The sequence below is a fragment of the Hyperoodon ampullatus genome (genome assembly GCF_949752795.1).
Source record: "Hyperoodon ampullatus genome assembly, chromosome: 12".
NCBI classification, from domain to species: Eukaryota; Metazoa; Chordata; class Mammalia; order Artiodactyla; family Ziphiidae; genus Hyperoodon; species Hyperoodon ampullatus.
In genome coordinates this window covers 46,900,632-46,916,361 of record NC_136925.1, presented here as the reverse complement: position 1 = coordinate 46,916,361, position 15,730 = coordinate 46,900,632, and the positions used below count along the sequence as shown (strand labels likewise).

At 40.5% G+C, this 15,730-nt stretch overlaps 1 protein-coding gene across 3 annotated transcripts in view; it reads right to left on the bottom strand.

Annotated features, from left to right (window-relative positions):
* DCBLD1 (discoidin, CUB and LCCL domain containing 1) overlaps positions 1-15,730 on the bottom strand; it is a gene marked incomplete at its 3' end in the record, with an annotated part of 84,907 nt that overhangs the window by 45,576 nt on the left and 23,601 nt on the right. The gene's annotated exons all lie outside the window — the stretch shown is intronic.

The window sequence follows — 15,730 nt, the reverse complement described above, 5'->3', positions numbered from 1 at the left end:
CACTCCCAAACTCATTCTACGAGGCCACCATCACCTTGATACCAAAACCAGACAAGGATGTCACAAAGAAAGAAAACTACAGGCCAATATCACTGATGAACATAGATGCAAAAATCCTCAACAAAATACTAGCAAACAGAATCCAACAGCACATTAAAAGGATCATACACCATGATCAAGTGGGGTTTATCCCAGGAATGCAAGGATTCTTCAATATACGCAAATCAATCAACGTGATACACCATATTAACAAATTGAAGGAGAAAAACCATATGATCATCTCAATAGATGCAGAGAAAGCTTTCGACAAAATTCAACACCCATTCATGATAAAAACCCTGCAGAAAGTAGGCATAGAGGGAACTTTCCTCAACATAATAAAGGCCATATATGACAAACCCACAGCCAGCATCGTCCTCAATGGTGAAAAACTGAAACCATTTCCACTAAGATCAGGAACAAGACAAGGTTGCCCACTCTCACCACTCTTATTCAACATAGTTTTGGAAGTTTTAGCCACAGCAATCAGAGAAGAAAAGCAAATAAAAGGAATCCAAATTGGAAAAGAAGAAGTAAAGCTGTCACTGTTTGCAGATGACATGATACTATACATAGAGAATCCTAAAGATGCTACCAGAAAACTACTAGAGCTAATCAATGAATTTGGTAAAGTTGCAGGATACAAAATTAATGCACAGAAATCTCTGGCATTCCTATATACTAATGATGAAAAATCTGAAAGTGAAATCAAGGAAACACTCCCATTTACCATTGCAACAAAAAGAATAAAATATCTAGGAATAAACCTACCTAAGGAGACAAAAGACCTGTATGCAGAAAATTATAAGACACTGATGAAAGAAATTAAAGATGATACAAATAGATGGAGAGATGTACCATGTTCTTGGATTGGAAGAATCAACATTGTGAAAATGACTCTACTACCCAAAGCAATCTACAGATTCAATGCAATCCCTATCAAAATACCACTGGCATTTTTCACAGAACTAGAACAAAAAATTTCACAATTTGTATGGAAACACAAAAGACCCCGAATAGCCAAAGCAATCTTGAGAACGAAAAATGGAGCTGGAGGAATCAGGCTCCCTGACTTCAGACTATACTACAAAGCTGCAGTAATCAAGACAGTATGGTACTGGCACAGAAACAGAAAGATAGATCAATGGAACAGGATAGAAAGCCCAGAGATAAACCCACGGACATATGGTCACCTTATCTTTGATAAAGGAGGCAGGAATGTACAGTGGAGAAAGGACAGTCTCTTCAATAAGTGGTGTTGGGAAAACTGGAGAGGGACATGTAAAAGTATGAGATTCGATCACTCCCTAACACCATACACAAAAATAAGCTCAAAATGGATTAAAGACCTAAATGTAAGGCCAGACACTATCAAACTCTTAGAGGACAACATAGGCAGAACACTCTATGACATAAATCACAGCAAGATCCTTTTTGACCCACCTCCTAGAGAAATGGAAATAAAGACAAAAATAAACACATGGGACCTAATGAAACTTCAAAGCTTTTGCACAGCAAAGGAAACCATAAACAAGACCAAAAGACAACCCTCAGAATGGGAGAAAATATTTGCAAATGAAGCAACTGACAAAGGATTAATCTCCAAAATTTATAAGCAGCTCATGCAGCTCAATAACAAAAAAACAAACAACCCAATCCAAAAATGGGCAGAAGACCTAAATAGACATTTCTCCACAGAAGATATACAGACTGCCAACAAACACATGAAAGGATGCTCAACATCTTTACTAATTAGAGAAATGCAAATCAAAACTACAATGAGATATCATCTCACACCAGTCAGAATGGCCATCATCAAAAAATCTAGAAACAATAAATGCTGGAGAGGGTGTGGAAAAAAGGGAACACTCTTGCACTGCTGGTGGGAATGTGAATTGGTACAGCCACTATGGAGAACGGTATGGAGGTTCCTTAAAAAACTACAAATAGAACTACCATATGACCCTGCAATCCCACTACTGGGCATATACCCTGAGAAAACCATAATTCAAAAAGAGACATGTACCAAAATGTTCATAGCAGCCCTATTTACAATAGCCCGGAGATGGAAACAACCTAAGTGTCCATCATCGGATGAATGGGTAAAGAAGATGTGGCACATACATACAATGGAATATTACTCAGCCATAAAAAGAAATGAAATTGAACTATTTGTAATGAGGTGGATGGACCTAGAGTCTGTCATACAGAGTGAAGTAAGTCAGAAAGAGAAAGACAAATACTGTATGCTGACACATATATATGGAATTTAAGAAAAAAAAAAGGTCATGAAGAACATAGGGGTAAGACAGGAATAAAGACACAGACCTACTAGAGAATGGACTTGAGGATATGGGGAGGGGGAAGGGTAAGCTGTGACAAAGTGAAAGAGCGGCATGGACATATATACACTACCAAACGTAAGGTAGATAGCTAGTGGGAAGCAGCCGCATAGCACAGGGAGATCAGCTCGGTGCTTTGTGACCGCCTGGAGGGGTGGGATAGGGAGGGTGGGAGGGAGACGCAAAAGGGAGGGGATATGGGAACATATGTATACATATAACTGATTAAATTTGTGATAAAGCAAAAAATAAAAAAAATAAAAAAAAAAAAAAAAAAAGTATAACATATTGTTTCTAGAATACATTGCTTGAAAAGCAATAGGAAGCTCTATGAACTTTCAAAAGACAAAATTAGGGCTTCCCTGGGGGCGCAGTGGTTGAGAATCTGCCTGCCAATGCAGGAGACACGGGTTCGACCCCGGTCTGGGAAGATCCCACATGCCGCGGAGCAACTAGGCCCGTGAGCCACAACTACTGAGCCTGCGCGTCTGGAGCCTGTGCTCCGCAACAAGAGAGGCCGCGAAAGTGAGAGGCCCGCGCACCGCGATGAAGAGTGGCCCCTGCTTGCCGCAACTAGAGAAAGCCCTCACACAGAAACGAAGACCCAACACTGCCAAAAATAAATAATAAATAAATTTTTTTAAAAAAGACAAAATTAGATATGGAGCTTAAAAAAAAAAGACCTTCCTAAGAATACTCAAGTTGAAGTTTAGTTTGTAAACTGTCATCTTGAAAGTCAAGTATGCAAGACATGATAATTTCTCTAAAAATAGGGGTTAGCAAGCCAATTTTGAAGAGAGGTATTCTTCATCAACTTCTCCCAAAATAGAACAGTATAGAAAGAGTCAATGGAACAGCAATGACAACGTCAGGTCAAGGGAAGAAAAAGATCACTCCAAGTCAATGTGAGTACAACTAGTCACACCAGCCAAAGCCAACATAGGGACCAAACTGCTAAAAGATGCAGAAGATCATGAACCCAACTCAGCCTTCCCGTCCTGATATAAGGGATCGTATTTCTCTTCGGTCCTGTCCAGGTGTCACATTCTGAAGATGTGATAAAATGAGAGAAATGCTGTGTGTTTACATGCCCCAGATCTCAGTTGTTGCCTATTATTAAATTATAATGAAATCCAAATAAAAAGGATCATCTCTCTCTTTAGAAACACTCATCATATACAATTACTTACATGAGTTAATACCTGCAAATTATTTAGAACGGTACCTAGGATATAAAGTGTTAAATACTCGTTAAATAAATAAATATATTAAAACAAACAAACAAACAAATAATGCCTGTTATCCTTTTAGACAGTGTTCCATGGGGTTAGGGAATTTTCTATATCCATCACTATCTCAAATACCTTGTACGTGTGACAGTTTTCCAAATATTGTTTGAATCAAAATGAAGTTAAATGTTCTTCTATTTGCAACAGCTGGTTTTTAAAAACCAAACATGATTATAAAGATACATAAAATATTTAATCCTGTCATTACAAAATAGCATGGAGTAAGCAAGAAAAGTGTGGAAAAGCAAGAAAGGAAAAGAAGGGCTTCCCTGGTGGCGCAGTGGTTGAGAGTCCGCCTGCCATTCAGGGGACACGGGTTCGTGCCCCGATCCGGGAAGATCCCACATGCCGCGGAGCGGCTGGGCCCGTGAGCCATGGCCGCTGAGCCTGCGCGTCTGGAGCCTGTGCCCCGCAATGGGAGAGGCCACAACAGCGAGAGGCCCACATACAGCAAAAAAAAAGAAAGGAAAAGAAAATCATTAGTGTGGTAGATATATGGATTTTTTAATCTTTAAGAGTGCTCACAAGCATGGAAGATAGGCAATTAATACTACATCCATTTTTGTATAATAAAGTAGAATGATAAGCATTTTTGCAAAATTAAAGTGAGTCAGATTACTGTGCTTGACTTATGCAACTGATTCTCAGTCTGTTTTAAATAAGTTTCAAATTCATTTGTTCTTTGCACAGGTGAGATACTTACTTTGCAAACTTAAGAACAAAGATGAAATAACTAGTAACTTGTTGCTATTAATAAATCAGAATATTTTTCTAATCATACTTATTTCTTCCAAGAAGAAATAACAACATATATACTCTTCTCCAAATCATGATGACGATACCATACCAATCTCTCCTTAAACTTCTATTTGCATTCCAATGAGTTCTCACAAAAACAGTGAGGAAAAGTCTAAACTGATAATCAGTGAGAACTTGTTTGAAATTTTTTTAGTTGAAACATATTTGACATATAACACTATAATGTAAGGTATACAACATGTTAATTTGATACATTTATATATTTTAATATGACTGTCATTGTAGGGATAATTAGCACCTCTATCACATTACATAATTATCATTTCTTCTTAGGGGTTGGAATAATTAAGTTCTAGTCTCTTGTTTGATGATTATAATATAATATTGTTGTCTATATTCACTATACTGTGCATTAAATCTCTAGGGCTTCTTTGTTACCCAATTCAAGTTTGTACCCTTAAACAACATGTGTCCTATTCTGCCACCCTCCATCCCCTTGTGACCACCATTTCATTCTTTGTTTTTACTAACTTGTCTTTTTTAGATTCCATATGTAAGTGGAGATCATACAGTACTTGTCTTTCTCTGCCTGGCTTATCTCACTTAGCGTAAGTGCTCAAGGTCCATCCATGTTGTTGCAAATGACAGGATGCTCTTCTTTCTCATGGTGGAATAACTGGAATTGCTTTTAAAGATTTTTATGGAACAGTTGAAAGGAAAGGTTGCAAAATTATAAATATTTTACACAAATAGATAAGAATGTATGCCATTACACTAAGTTGTTGTACAATACATACAATTTCCTAGATCAAAACCACATAAATATAGTAAAACTCTAATTTGGTTGCATCCTCCCAAAGTCATGGTAGGCATGGTAGGTAAACATTTCTGGAAGAAGTTCAAAGAAAGAAAATGGAAACACACACACACTTTAATCACCGTTACCCCACAGGCACCATCCCTCTCACATTTTCATTGATGTGCTGCAAAAACGTAACTAAACCCTAGCAGGGACAGGGTATGCCATGTATATACAAATGCCGTCATTAAAAGTTATTTGACAGGTTCATCAGGGCACAGCCATCACAACAGCAGGAGGCAGCTGTAGCCCTGGGTGGGGAACTGAAGCTGAGGGTTGGCTGCGGTATCACCTTTGGCAAAACACCCAAATTACTGCCTGTCTGAAGGTCTGACAAAGATTCCTTTTCACAGACTAGAAGTTAATAACTGCATTCCTAGAATTAAAAGGGAAAAAGAGATGAAAATAGAAAAATGTGAGTGGCAGTGAGAGGGAAAAATAATTACTGGGAAACCATGAAAGGAGCTTGTCCTAAGCAATGCTCTCAGTTTTCAGCAGACTCCCTGGAGGATGATATCTTTTCTTATGAAAGCCTTTCACCACCCACACCTGCCCCAAAGATATTTTTTACTGTTAGTACTCTCTGTCCCAATTTTTTAAAAGGCTCTACACCTGTATTTGAACATGCACAATGCCACTGGAAACACAAATAAGAGCTCAGAGGTGACTTCTAGCTTTGACCATGGTTATATTTGCCATCCTGTGCAGTGTTCCTAGATTGGTAAACCTGTTTCAATTCACAGTCAGACTGAACCCCAAACCTTCTTCAGTGGTTCTGAAGACCTCTAGCAGACCTAGAAGTAAGACTCACAGTCTGCATAGATGTTTGCTTCACAACTAGCAGTGCTGTGTTTCATAGAACTTGGACTTGCTGTCTAACAATGACCTTCCTCCTCACCTCTATCCTTGTCTGGGAAGCAGGTTCCATCTTTGTAGTCTCAAATTCCCACCAGATTGGGAGACAGCAGAAAGGCAGTTCATCAAGTAGGCAGAAAAATCAAAAAAATAAATCCTCTACCTTTTGTGGAATGCAGTGAGTCACCCTGGATTGTGGGAAAAGCCATCAATGATACCAAATGGAATAGCATGTGGCATTTGGCACCAGACATGAGACCAAGAGCTAGCAGACAATGGACTGATTCCTTGGACAAAAGGAATAAAGGGCCAGGAACCCTAGGAGCTGCCTGCTTTGAGCACAGTAGGCCAGTTCCTCTCAACACATCCCCTGTTCCATGAGCAGCTGAGAAGGGAAACCCTTTATCTTCCCACGTGTGAATAAAAGCAAACTGTCCTACAAGGAAGAATGAACTGCCTGCCTGGAGCCAGTCCTCTGGATTCTCTGGCAATCTGACAATCTGTGCAGCAATTTATCCTTCTGCTGCATTCTCCATGGCCTGTCTGCCTAAGTCTCCAGACATTACAAGGTAATATTTTATTTAGTAACTGTTCCAAGTCATTACAGATGGGTCTATGCTTTTGATCTTAAAACTGACAACACTAAGTTATTGTTTCATCTGTGAAAAAGATGTGTTTAAAAAATGGTATGCATGCTGTTAAAAGAAATCAAAGAGACCCATCCCTCTCCATAACCAGGGGTGAAAAACAGAGAGCAAATAAAAAACTTAAGTCTTGACAGATCTGTCATAAATCAAATTGAACAACAACAAAAAACTCCTAAAAACCTTCATTAGCACACATTTAATTTCTCATGACAGATAAGAACATGTCAATGAGATGAAGTGATGCTCCCTGGGAGAGCCACTGGCAGAGCCAACCACTTGGCACACCATCAGCCAGCTGCCAGGAAAGTGGTACCTGGCACGGCCCAGATCTGGGTGCAGAGGTGTGCTGATAAAACAGTCTCCAGAAATGTTGAAGCTGCAAACGCCACTGGACTCGTGTCCATTTTCCTTTTTTTTTTTTCTATGCAGTCAAATGGCAGGGTTTGTCCTTGCTTGCTAATTGCAATAGGTCACTGTACAAAATTACAGAATTTTCAGGGCCATTTTCTTTGAAAAGGAGGGAAATTAGCATAAAAAAGGGATATTCCTGGACTGTGTCATTAAAACCATAGTCACGTAAGAATGTAAGTGGTATCCCTGGAGAGTTTTGGTCTCTGGTTCCCAGACAAAAATCAGTGACAGATGATAAATGAACCAGGCGGATTCCTAGACAAAGGTGCGGCTTTACTTGGGGCTAGGGACTCAGGTCAAGAAGCGCTTTCACAGCAGAACTCACCTAGGCCATTACTTCTCTCCCAACAAAAGATGGCAATTTGCTGAAATGAATCACAGTGCATCTCTGGGAAAGTGTTTGAGGAAAAGGAGGAGGTGGAGGCCAATACTTCTTCTCCTTGAGGATTATGGTTATGTTAATGAGACATCTAGCATGGAACTTTCTGGCTGATATAACCTTTTTTATAAGTTTACGATTCTTTCTGTATTCTACCTTGGCATAAAAGGCAAAACAAAGCAAAACAAAAATCAGTCCTTCTCAAGCATTTCCACCAAAGTAGCCTCAGTCATAGAGGAGAACGCACCTCTGGGGTGCTTGAGGCCCAAAACAACTTTCCATAAGCTTCTTCAAAGGCTTTTGCTTTATCATTAAAAGTCCTAAGAATTTTGCATTCTCCATAATATGGCTGTGAGACATAAACCATGTATAAAATAGAGGCTGCCAATCTTGCATTTTTCTCTATTTGGAATTTTTTAAAAGAATCAACAGGCAAGGCATAATGATTAGATCTTACTGCAATATGCCAGATATTGCATATTGCAATAAGTATCATTATAAACTATTATCACAGAAATCTTGTTGCAATTATGAGTCAAAACACTTAGTATTATTTCCTACTTTTCCCATTTCTCTTGTTCCTGGTGTAATATAACTATTAACGGTTGACTTCATATTGTTGTACTTCTAAGTCACTGACAATGGTTAAAAAAATACTGGGGGTGGAGATGGAAGTACAGGAAGTGTTAGAGAACAATTCTGGAACTTCCTGGCTTTTCTATAGTGCAAATGATTTAGCACAACACAGCTAATTTAACTGACTACAATTAGGTTCACTGACCATGATGTCTCCCTTAATTTTTTGACTAAGATGCATTTTTTTAAACCTTGAATTCATACTAGCACTCTGCGTGTGAGTGACTTCTCAGAACTCCATTTGGTTCTCATACCCCTACGGGAAGGCCTGCAGAGGTCTCCATTTCTTGTTCATCATTCAGCAAATAACGAACAAGAACTACAGCTCACTTCTTCTGCACAAGCCACAGGATCAGATGGCTTTTGTCACCCTGAATGGGAATGGCACGGTGCTTAAAAGTGGGGTCCCTGGAGTCAAATGCCCAGACTTGAATCCCAGATCTAGTTAAGTGATTGTAAGCAAGTTACTTGACCTCTTTGAGCTTCAGTTTCCTTATGTGTGGAGGCTAATAATAGGCCCCCTCTTACAGGGCTATTACGAGGGTTAAGTGGTAACTCTGGAGTGCCAAAGCACAGTGTACGGCACAGATGAACGCTCCACTGCAGGCACCTTCTTTACTGTTTCATGGTCTTTTCTATATGATAAGTAGAGTCCGAAAATTTTAGGTAAATCAAGTCTTTCTTTAAATGAGGAAGGGATATTTATTGATAGAGGAATCTTACTGTAAATCTTCCTACAGTGTGAAAAAAGACACTCAAATTTATAAGCTTATAGATTTTTAAATATATAAAGTTTGCCAAGATCAAGCTACATGCAGTCAGACTCATTAAACGTTGATTGAGCATCTGCCAGTGTAAGACTACGCTAAGCAACAGAGGATAAGCGAAGGATGAATAAAATGCAATTCCTTCCTCAGGAAACCCCCTATCTGGTAGAGAAGCTAAAATAATGATCTCAACCTGAGATTGGTGCTGCACTGAAGGCTTAGAAAAACAACTGAGTCCAGATGAGGGACCGACTGGAGCTGCTGGACATCAGAGGAGGTTCTAGGGTAAGTGGCATTGGATTTGCTTTGTCTTTGTGTGTGTGTGTGTGTGTGTGTGTTTGTGTGTGTGTGTTAGAAGGAGCAGAAAAGCAGGGGAAGAAATAGAGGAAGAAATAACACATGGAAGAAATAACATCATCAAATGTACTGAACATGAAACTGTGTGATGTGTTTAGAAAAAGGCATAGGAGATGCGGAGACTCAGAGATGTGGCTGGAGGACTTCCCTGGTGGTGCAGTGGTTAAGAATCCGCCTGCCAATATAGGGGACACGGGTTCAAGCCCTGGTCCAGGAAGACCCCACATGCCACGGAGCAACTAAGTCCGTGCACCACAACTACTGAGTCTGTGCTCTAGAGTCCGCAAGCCACCACTACTGAACCCGCGAGCCTAGAGCCTGTGCTCCGCAACAAGAGAAGCCACCGCAACGAGAAGTCCGCACATGGCAACAAAGAGTAGCCCCCGGTCGCCGCACGAGAGGAAGCCCATGCACACCAACGAAGACCCAATGCAGCCAAAATTAAATAAATAAATAAATTAATTTTTTAAAAAGATGTGGCTGGAAATGTGGGTGGGAAGAGAGTGAGCGAGCGAGCCTTGAACCATGCTAACAAGTGTCTACGGACAGTGGGACACAATTAACAATTTTTGAAATAAGAAAGAAATTATTACAACAATATTTAACAAGATAATCTTAGATGGTCCAGAGGGAATGGAGACTGGTGAAAGGAGAGAGGGGAAAATCGGGAAGCTCTTTCAATAAGAAACAGATACAAAGATGTGGACTGGTGGTGGCAGTGAAAATAAAAAGCCAAACTGAATGCACTATGGGCTTAGGGAACATGGGTTCTCGGCTCATCTCATGAAGCTGGATGGAGAAAATCTGTCCACGAAGCTCTTTCTGGCTCAGGGAACCCCTGCCACAGGCTTGGACTGATTTGGGTAACTTTAGGTCACCAGGAACGCACCAGGAGGGGTAGGGTGGGGTGTGCTGCCGCAGCTCAGCCTCTGCTGGGTGGAAGGAGCGTGCTCGGGGTATTGAGAGGGACCGATGTGTTCTCCGCTCTTAGACATCTTAGACAAAGAATAAACTGTGTGCAAGGCCACTGGGGAGGAAGAGTGGGTGGAAAGGGGGGAAGGGCAAGAGGAGGAAGGGGAGTAGGGAGGGAGTGATGATGGTGGCTAACGTTTACTGAATGCGTATTATGTGCCAGACATCATTCTTGTAAGTTATATACACATGTGCCTCAATCACCCATATGTGGCAGATACTATCATTTTGCCCATTTTAAAGATGGGGATACGGAGATACAGAAAGTTAAGTAATTTGCTCAAGGTCATGTAATTAAAAAATGAGTAGTAAGGGAGGAATTTGGAGCCAGGCAGTTTAATTCCAGAGTCTGCACTCTTAAGCCCAAGTGAAAACTCTGCACAGAAACAGAAGTGCTCATCTCAATCCATGCTGAAGGCCAGCCTGGTGTTATTGATCCACAGTGACCTAGGCGGGGAAGTCTCTGAAACTACATGAGAACAAGGTCCTCTGAGATCCCAAGGAACCAGTATCTGGCTCCCACCAAGGTTCCTCCAGCAGGTCCTTCAGGGGGTCTAGGAATAGCCCTAAACTCTGCCCACTGGGGGAAGATCAACTTTCATGGAAAACTGGGACCTAGTTAATCTCCTTGAAATATCAGGAAACAGAAATGACAGTTTCTCTGGGATCCCCACAAGCAGTCGTGACAGAAACAAACCTCTGGGTGAATTCTTTGCGGTCAGTAAGACTGGAAATGGAACTTAACCAGTAAAGGTTAGAGGGTCCCTAACAAGTTTTAAAGTTGAGAATAATGATCTTCAGTATGAATTCATAGCCTTCCCTCTTCAGTGTCATAAATAAAACAATGTGAGACGTTTCATACTTTAAATGTAGGTATACTGGTATGACACAATGCCTGAATCAGCACCTACTCTTCCCCCAAGTTCAAGATATTTTAATATTTTATATAACTAACCTCTTATTATTTTACATCACAAATATAAAAGCGAGGAGATTAAGAATCAGTACCAAAGCAGCAATCTGAACTGTACGATACAACAGCTAAGTGCTTCACAATCCTGATTGGATTCTAGACCAGAAAAGGGACATCAGTGTTTCTTTTGAAGAGAGGCTGTTACTTTGGTCTCTTAAACAAAAATGCAGAATACCCTTAGTTATAGTGAAAACAATCTCTACTAATCAAAGTGTGATACTTCTTAAACATTTTTTTTGGCCAGGATATTAGTACACATGATCTTAAAAGTCAGTATATATGTTTACAGCCAAAAATTTTTATACGTTTAAAAGTTTATGTTTAAAAGTATCTTTAAAATCTTATTTTGTTCTTAAACGACATATATTCTAAAGTGAGGTTGATCTAGTTTATCAACTTTGCTGCATCCTGGCTGTTTCCAGAGTATTTTAAAAGGGAGAGTCAGTGTCTTAACTCAGCCATAGATATGTAAGTACATTCTTTTAACTGATGTTTGAATCTGAAATATCAGCCCTCATTATAATATATGACAAACAGAAGAATAATAACCCCATCTTATTTGTATTAGGTCTCTTAACAATCAGTGAGATCAGGTGCATATTTTGCTTGATCACTGTGAAAGCTGGTACGGGTCACACTTGTTTATAGTATTATACGTTTTGCTACCATGACTGAAAGCACCCAAAGTATATGAACCAAACATTTAAAACAAAATCGGCATGGGGGGTGAACCATTACAAATGAACTGCATAAGGATTAAAACTATATAACTTCAGCATATTCACAATGGTTAATGCAATCACATTCCAACTATGTCCACTCTTGGCAGAGCTTATAAACAGGGATGCCAGAAAACATTACTCTTTTTCCAAACATTAACTCCACATTCAAAAGTCCGATAGTGTTGAGTCTTAAAATCTCTTGGCAACGGGCTTTAGCAACTAATTGAAAAAAACTGAGCTGGATAAACCAAAACTATTCAGCTGTTTCAGCCACACATGTAACCTTTAGAGCCCTGTATACTGGAATTGCAGGAGGTATTCTAGAACATATGTTCCCTGCGGGGCAAACTGCAGTGGGCACTTCCCTTGACTGCTGGCCCAGGCAACAGTGCTTTGGATCCCAGAGACCCTCCCTCCACAGTCCTGTGGCCACACTGGCTGCAGAGGGGCATTCCCCACTCCAGGGAGCTGGGCGACAGTCCCAAAGGAAGGCCCACTCACTGAGCTCGCACAGGCCAACAAAGCACAGGCCCCTCTTCCTTCTCTTTCTCCTCTGCAGATGATACACTCCTCCAGGAGGTTCAAACTGACCAGGGGACTGTTTTAACTAAATTAAAATATGGGTCTAGGGCCTCCCTGGTGGCGCAGTGGTTGAGAGTCCGCCTGCCGATGCAGGGGATACGGGTTCGTGCCCCGGTCTGGGAAGATTCCACATGCCGCGGAGAGGCTGGACCCGTGAGCCATGGCCGCTGGGCCTGTGCGTCCGGAGCCTGTGCTCCGCAATGGGGGAGGCCACAACAGTGAGAGGCCCGCATACAGCAAAAAAAAAAAAATATATATATATATATATATATATAGGTCTAAAGTTAGTGTTCTTGGTCAAAGAAAATCTACTTTTTTAAGAAACGTATGTTTATTAGAGAAAAAAATAGAGAGTAGAGAGAAAATATAACAATACCCAGAGTTGAACCTTTTAAAGTCCTCCTTCTAACATTTTGCTACAATTACGTTCTGTCTTACTTTATTCAGAGGCTTTTTTCTATTATTAGGACATTACTGTGTATTCATATTTTACCTAACACTATATCCTAAGCAGCTTTCTATGTTAACAGTCTTTACAACAAGTAGGGGCTTAATATTGCAGGTATTACATGTTTTACTGAACTGGTTCCTCGCCATTGAATTTGCCAATTCACCTTTTTTTTTTTTTTTTTTTTTTTTTGCGGTATGCGGGCCTCTCACTGTTGTGGCCTCTCCCGTTGCGGAGCACAGGCTCCGGATGCGCAGGCCCAGCGGCCATGGCTCACGGGCCCAGCCGCTCCGCGGCATGTGGGATCCTTCCGGACCGGGGCACGAACCCGTGTCCCCTGCATTGGCAGGCGGACTCTCAACCACTGCGTCACCAGGGAAGCCCGCCAATTCACTTTTAAAACCATTTATTCACGGAGTATCTACTACGTTCAATTCACTGGATTAAATATTGTAAGTATACATATATGAATAAGTGGCTCCTCCCAGAATGCTCTTCAAAACTATGAAAGACACAAAATATATATATGCAGCATACACACTTATGCGTGTGTACACCTGCTATACCTGGCCCTAAGCCACTTAATTTTTTTTTTAAGGGCACATTAATTTTACTCAGAATGAGATAGAACTTTTTCAGCCTATATGTAATAAAGATTTTCCTAACAAAGAAAATCTGTAGTTCTGACTACAAGAAAATTTAGAATGTAATTCTTTTTAAATATGCTTATAGGATTGAAATATTCTAATTTCCTTTCCATGTATTCCTTTTATTGCTAATTTCTGTTATTCTTGTCTGCTGGATTTGCCTTAACATGACTGATCAGGGAATCTTTTACATAGCCTCAAAAGAAAGAAATTCTGAGCATCGTTAAATATTTTATCTTAAGAACATCCCCAACCCAAAGTATTAACTACACCTGTGTTTTAGGCAAAACTGCTGTATGATGTAATACTGGGCTGGTCCACCTGGGAAGGGTGATAATGCACTGAGTTTTTCTTTGGGTGTTGGTACTGGGAGAGGAACAGACATCTGGAAACAGATGTTTTGGAGCCACAAAGACATAGATATAAATTTTCCTTTCAGCCCTTAACTAGCTTTGTGACCTTCAGCATGTTCCTAAAATAAAATAAAATAAAATACTCACCGTGCCTCAGTTTCCCTGTTTGTAAAAAGGAGTTAATAATATTTACCTTGCAGGGTGGATGTAAGGATTCCAGAAAATCTACGTGAGGACAAGCATGTGCCTGACATACAATGAGTATGCTTATTTCTATAATGAGTATATATTTTGTTTTTAAAAGACAAACATAACTATGTAGGAAAAAATTTAAAGAGAAAAACGAATTTACTGGGCTTTACTGAAATGAATTGCAATTCATTACTCACTTCCTAGTGAAGAGTCTAAATCTTGAAAATTCAAGAAGCTGGAAATGTGGACTAGAGTGCCCTGAGGCCAACCATGATCACCTTGTAACCCAGCTCCTAAAATGTAGTTAATCCCAGGCCTTTCCTCCTTTTTGTGTATTTGTGAATATACATCAAAGACAATGGAGTAAACGCCTTGGTGTGGGAAAGCCACATCCAGTCTCCAATCCTGTTTCAGGACGATTTGCTCCCCTTTCTAGTTCTCACCGCAGCCCCCAAGCTGAGAGAGACCCAAAGCAACAGAGATGATTAGCTGCTGCTCTGGCAGCAGGTGGAATTAACTGCTCATCTTCCGGAAAAGTAGATGCTTCCCCACAGAGACTAGTGTGGAAAAGCCGTTTCTGGCACTGCAGCACTTTCCCTCGCATTTTACACGGGAGCTCTGACACTCAATGCCCTCTGAATCTGAAGGAAATTTCCTGGCTAATGAAGGATTCCCTGAAGAGTGACTCCATAAATTACCACACATTCGATTACCAGAGCTAACAGAACAGTAAGTGTTCCCAGGGGCCGTAAGCATCCCTGGAATTCTCATTTTTCCCATTTGAGTCAAACTGGAGTTAAAAAGTTGCAACTGATTATATGAAATCAACCATCTTTACTCTGTCAGAGTAATTCAACCAACATTAAAATACAGATAATATTCCCAGGGATAAAAAAAATAAATCTTAAGTTTTTTCCTCCATGGGGGCTAGATAGGTTTAGACCTCTGAACAGTCTCAGGACTGGTCTGGGCTTCCACCCTAGGAGGAGTAAGGAAGCTCTGGATGCAAAGATAAAGACAGCCTTGAAAGCTGTGTGTTTGAGAGAAATTACCTATAGAACTAGCAGGAGGACAGGGTTTTGCTTAAAACCTGTATCATTTTTGGAGCTGTAACACACAGAGAATTTCAAAAAATCTCTAATCTCAGAAGAATCTGTATGTAAGTTCTGTCTTTCTTTTCTAATCCATGAAACCCAAGTTGTTTCCTTGGGCTAAGGACTGTAGGGTCTGTGCTAATGGTGGTTTCAGACACCACTGTGCTAACAGCACACCCCAAACCACAAAAAGCTTAATTCCAGAAGGTTACTCTGAAAACTGTCCTTGGCACTTGCCCTTCCCCTACCCAGAAAACTGACCCCAGACAAATGTGTACAGTCCCTTCACTCACTCCATTTGGGTCTCTGTTCAAATGTCTTCTTATTGGAGAAGCCTTCCTGACCATCCCATTTGAACACAAACACACTCAGAATCAGACTTGGTATCACCTTAGGATGACTCCATT